Source organism: Cyprinus carpio, unplaced genomic scaffold (assembly GCF_018340385.1).
Source record: "Cyprinus carpio isolate SPL01 unplaced genomic scaffold, ASM1834038v1 S000006473, whole genome shotgun sequence".
In the NCBI taxonomy this organism is placed as follows: Eukaryota; Metazoa; Chordata; class Actinopteri; order Cypriniformes; family Cyprinidae; genus Cyprinus; species Cyprinus carpio.
This window is the reverse complement of record NW_024879149.1, coordinates 193,851-199,891: the sequence shown is the minus strand read 5'-3', so window position 1 is coordinate 199,891 and position 6,041 is coordinate 193,851. Positions and strand designations below refer to the sequence as shown.

Genomic DNA, 6,041 nt, shown 5'->3' with positions numbered 1-6,041 from the left:
GTATACTGAACATATGCTGAATATACTATTTTGCCTGGCTATCTTTGTAAAAGTGCTTTGACACAATCTGTATTCTACAAAGCAATATACAAATAAAGGTGACTTTACTTATTATATACAGTAAATATTGGGAAGTGATAAGAGCACATCTGTGTGTTTATTAATCTCCTTAAACCAAGCCGAACAGTAATCATATTTCACAGAGCTGGCACGTCAGGATACTGTACTGAGTGGAAGCCCCTCCCCTTCACAGACTGTAGTCATGACAACACATTATTATGATGGCTAGACTGTTCTATTACATTTACAGTTATACTGTGAACGAAAATAAGTTAAAAACTGACAAGCATTGCTGATTTTCGTCCGACGTTACTGTTAATAGACTGACACTTAGTGTAAATACACTAGCGCCATTAGCATCACGTGCTAGCTGCTTTCTAAAGAGCCTACAAGACACTCACGAACAAGCCAAACTGAGCCACAAACTCTCATTGAAACGGTTTAACAGCAGTATAACTTACCTTTCATATAACAGTTGTCTCCAACAGGTTCACACCGCTGATGTCTTCGCTTCAGGTGCAGAGATTCCGTCAGGTCCAAACAGGAAGTTACAAAACGTCACCCACGACTCGCTGATTAGAGCACGTGTAAACGGGATTTATAATAATAATAATATACATTTAAATAACCATCTATGATATAAGCATTGGTGTTAACTTTACGGTTAGGTTTAACGTTACATTAATAGCATTACATTAATTTACTGATATTAAACTGACTGATTACAGCTTTGAAGTCACATTCATACTTTTAATATGATATTTAAGGAATACGTTTAATTGCATGATCACTGTGCATTTATATAATCATATACAATCGATAAATTAAAGCAAATAATGTTTAAATAATTAACAAATTGCATTAACTCACTTGTACAAAGCTACATAGCGGCAGAATGTAGCCCCGCCCACCGGCGCCATTTTGTTTTTCGCGATTTCCCGCCCACCGGTGCCGATCTAGCCAATCAGCGGCCTCCAAACTTACACAAGTGTAAAATATGCAAATTTTCGATGACGCACGTGTAGTACCGGGTCCGGGCTACAGGGGCGCACTCTCGAGCTCAGAGGATACACAGTGTATAGTAAAATTTCAGAGTTTTGTGGTATATTAGGACATGGCGCGAAACTTTGAGAGGGAACTTCTGGGACCCAAAGAACGGCATCTACACTGTCGGAATTATAAGGACATGGGCCCTGTCCTCATAAACCCAAATGTCCCTGTAATGCTGGTGCGTATTCAGGTCAAAAGTCCTTGTAAACCACAAAAACCAACACACACACACACACACACACACACACACACACTCTCTCTCTCACACACACATGCACACACCATCTCACACAGGCACACATACACTCACGCACACTCTCTCTTACATACTTTCACTCTCACACACACTTACTCACTCACTTACTCATACACTCTCTCACACACATACACACACACTTACAAACACACTTTCTCACTCTCTCACACACACACACGCACACACACTCCCTTACTCACACACACACTCTCTTTCGCACACACACACACTTTTACTTAATCTAATTGGAGACATTTCATAGAAAAGGTCTGTGTATAAGTAATATCGGTAATACAGAAACTAATGCACATGTGATGATCTGTATAGCATTACATAATAAAATGCTCTTTGGTATAATACAAACAATATTATCCATTGAGCTCTATTATTTTATCTTGTAACTGTGCATTTTAGAGTTACAGTTTTTTTTTACAGTCGTTAGGACACATTTCTCAATACTAAAGTCACTTTTTTCAAAACTCTTCACACAGTGAGCACAACAGCAGTCTGTGTGAGCTAAACTGTGGATATTTTTTCATTGCTTTGGCGCAACACGCATTCATTGACTACTTCTTTCAAATTCCATGAAATCTTTTCTCATTTCGACACAACAACTGTACAACAACTCTGTGTACCTACAGGCCAATTTGCACGTTTACATGCTCTTTTCAAAATTGCTAAACATGAGTTCAAAACAATATCATAATACAAAACTCAATAAAACATCAATTTTTTGCATTTCTACAATAATATTTGATTAAAATATAGTTAGAAAGAAGATGAAATGCTATCAAAACCATTGGACCGTCACCGTTGTTAAACAAACCTAAGCAGTCAAATGAAGTAGCTGCTGTGGACGCAGGTAAATAACCTGTATTGGACAAGGTTCTACTCGGGGTAGAAGCCCTACTTGAGCCAGGTATGTGGCCTGATTGGTAGTGGCACTGTAGTACTGCGTTGTAGTAGACTTTACAGACTTTTTGCATTATAAACATGTACAGACCATGCATCTGTTATTATTATTATTATTATTTTACTATGCATTCTGTGAACCTTTTGTTCCCATTTTCTTTATATTCACAATCTGTTGCGGAGCTCTCTCCGAAAGTTCAGCGGAGAGAAGGTTTGTGTGTTGTGTTACAGACTTTGTAAGAAATGGATTGGTCAAGTATTTCACTCTAAATTTCTCAGTAAATCTAGAGGGGTGGCAATTATTATCAATAAATGTATACCATTTTCTCCTTCAAAAACTTTAGTTGATTCCGGTGGTAGATATATTATTGTTTCAGGCCTTCTTTATGGTTTTAACAGTGACTCTTGCAAATATATACGCACCAAATTATGATGATGAAAATTTTATCCAGAAAATATTTGCTTTACTCCCTGACTTAAACTCACACTCTCTTATTATGGGATGTGATTTTAATTGATCTCTGAAACCTTCTCTACATCGTTCATTTACTAAACCTGCCCAACCCTCCAAAATGGCAATTATGCTCCAATCGCTGTTGACGACTTGTGGTCAGGCAGCTGTATGGCATTTTTTTATATCCCACAGCACGACAATACTCCTTTTTCTCTCATGTTCACCACAATTACTCCCGTATTGACTACTTTTTCCATAGACAAGAAATTGTTGTCTAAAGTAAAGGCCTGTTCTTATGCCAGCATTGTTATATCTGATCATGCTCCACTTTTACTTTCTCTTCAGTTTCAGGATAAGATGTTGGGTTCTCGAAGTTGGAAATTTAATTCTTTACTGCTTTCTGATAAGGCTTTCTGTGATACTTTAAAAAATCAATTAGATATATTTTTGGAGATAAATACCATCCCTGAGACCTCACCTTCCATAATTTTGGAATCTTTTAAAGCATATGCTCGGGGTCAAGCCATTTCATACTCAGCTTGTGTAAATAGACAAAGAAGGAAGAAGCTAGAAGAATTATCTGTTGAGATAACTCTGCTTGATTCAGCTTATGCAGCTTCTCCAGATCCTGGAATTTATAAAAAGAGACTCAAACTTCAATCTGATTTTAATATATTATCATCCCATCAGGCTGAAAAGTTATTGCTGAAGGCCAAACATGCATTTTTTGAACATGGTGACAAGCCAAGTAAACTTCTTGCACTTCAGTTAAAGGAAAAGTCAGCTCAAAATTTAATTTCTAAGATTAGGTCCTCCGATGGCCATTTGATCACTGACCCTGTTAGTATTACTAAACACTTTAAAGATTACTACTCTGTTATACAAGTCAGAACCCCCCACAGATAGGTCCCTTATGGAAAGTTTCTTTGAACCATTACCCATACCTACAATAAAAAATGCAATGAGAAAAGAGCTAGAATCACCTTTTTCCGCAGAGGAGGTAGTACTAGCAATTGAGAGCATGCAGAATGGCAAGACCCCTGGGCCGGACGGGTTCCCTGTTGAATTTAAGAAGTTTTCTCAAACACTTAAAACACCACTCCTAAACATGCTGTTAGATTCACTCAATTACGGTTGCCTGCCTCCAACCCTCCGTCAGTCTTGTATTTCTTTGATTTTGAAAAAAGACAAAGACCCACAAGAATGTGACTCATACAGGCCAGTTAGTCTTCTGAATGTAGATGTAAAGATTCTGGCAAAAATGCTTGCAAAGCGTCTTGAGTTAGTTTTACCAGTACAAACACATTTTAACCAATCCCCCCCCCCCCTGCACCCTCCGTCAGTCTTGTATTTCTTTGATTTTGAAAAAAGACAAAGACCCACATGAATGTGGTTCGTACAGGCCAATTAGTCTTCTGAATGTAGATGTAAAGATTCTGGCTAAAATGCTCGCAAAGCGTCTTGAATCAGTTTTACCAGTAGTCATACATGGTGACCAAACCCCCCCCCCCCCCAAAATGAACAACTTACTACGCCACCCCTTGAGCTTAGCTGATTAGTGCAGGTGTCAGAGCAAGGGGAACTCTGCCCCAAATCAAATGTACAGACACAGGTTCGTAGAAGTATAAAAAATACAATCTTTTTTAATAGATAGTTGAAGGTGTTGGCTGGCCTGATAGAAAAAAAATAAAAAATAAAAACAAAATCAAACAGATAAATATAACTAGAAATCACCAAGCCATCAGTATGGGAGCCAGTAAAGCGTTTTGAGAAAACACTAAGAGAAGGCGAAGTTTGCACTACCACACGTGAACAGAGGCACAGAGCCTTTTAAGTAGTACACACTAGAGTTCAACGTCTAACACACTGCACACTCACAGCACTCTAATAAATGTGGTTAGAAGACATTAAGGTTCATACTACACGACACTGCAAACATCTTGATCAAAAAAAAAGAAAAGATAAAAAGAACCAAAACCCACTTTCCAGTGAAGTCTCTTGCAATACCCTGGCTTTACCCAAACAGATGTGGTTTACAAAGAAAAAAAAAGAGAAGAAAAAAAAAAACAGGAAATTGGGAATAAACAAAATACAAAGAGAACAAAAAGGAAATAAACACACTCTAGCCTGTGATGTACATTTCATGCACTCACATCCAATAACATCTATAGCCACCAGGCTAGAGGAAAACAAACAACAAAAAAAAGAGAGAAAAAGAAAAATAACTTCCTATACTATGAGCAGCACCCCACAATCAAATAACACAATATGGAGAACAGCAGCCAGCAACTCATGTGTATTTGTACAGGTCTGTAAACAAAACCACGCCATTAAGAATATTTGTTTGATCGTGATTTATAGTCAATAAAAATCATGTTTTAGATGCAGTCTTCAAATATTACATGATAAAATGACCTCAAACAAAGGTGGTCAAGATTACATTGAAGTAAGCAAACAAGACAAATATACTCCTATGTACATACTGGTTAAAACAAAGGGAAATTTTAAACATACCCATCACAGCATTAACAGTGAATGGGAAACACTAGGTTGGTTGTAAACATCCCACTGCAGTCACAGTATCCATCCGACGCTCTTTAAACACTGAAGTAGTTTGGCATTACTTTGCCATAGTTCACTCGCCCATTCACGGTCTCACAAGGAAAAATGTTGCACTGCAGCTCAATCAGCACCAGCTATCCACGCACTGAACACTCCAAAAAACAGCACCTGAATCTGATTCACCACACCAGAGCCAGCCGATTGACACGGTGTCCCAGGTGTCTATATATAAGCCTGCTCCCTTTGCATTAAGTGGTTCACTAAATGCCTGCTCCACCCCCCAATTAGCGACGTGATAAAACATGAAACAAAAGTCAGAGAAAGAGAGTGAACTGAAGGATCCTAATCCTAACCCGGCCCACAGGCTACATTCCACCCCCTCCAAGTGAATCGGCAACCCGACGATGGCAATTCACAGTCCAATACTCTGGTCACCACCCTTTGGAAGCATCCCCTCCTCATTCCCGGTGGAAACGGCTCAAGGGAGCTGATAGGGGTTAGGATGCTGACCTTCTGTAGATCTACCAGAGTGTCGCAAAGTCATGGTCACGTCTTCAGGTCTAGCCTCCACTTCAGCAGGAGCGGGGGAACTGGGTGAATCTTGGGCCTCCTGGGTCTCCTCAGGATGACATATGACCACATCTTCCTGCCCTCCCTCTTCCCTGACCGTGGAGTTGGCAGACAGGTCAGCTCGGCTCATGGAAGGAGTGGCCGCCTCTGCCATTGACGGTAGCCCCTCTGGAACAG

At 39.4% G+C, this 6,041-nt stretch overlaps 1 protein-coding gene across 9 annotated transcripts in view; it reads right to left on the bottom strand.

Annotated features, from left to right (window-relative positions):
- The window catches only part of LOC109111517, a 75,619-nt gene extending 74,649 nt beyond the window's left edge, over positions 1-970 (bottom strand). For 4 of the 9 annotated variants that reach the window (XM_042754186.1, XM_042754185.1, XM_042754188.1 and 1 more), the window contains exon 1: positions 522-818. The gene's annotated coding sequence lies outside the window, so the exon portion shown is untranslated. Of the gene's footprint in view, positions 1-521; positions 820-930 lie in introns of those variants that run through there. The other 5 variants (XM_042754182.1, XM_042754187.1, XM_042754183.1 and 2 more) reach the window with 3 other exon arrangements.
- Between the last annotated feature and the right edge of the window lie 5,071 nt (positions 971-6,041).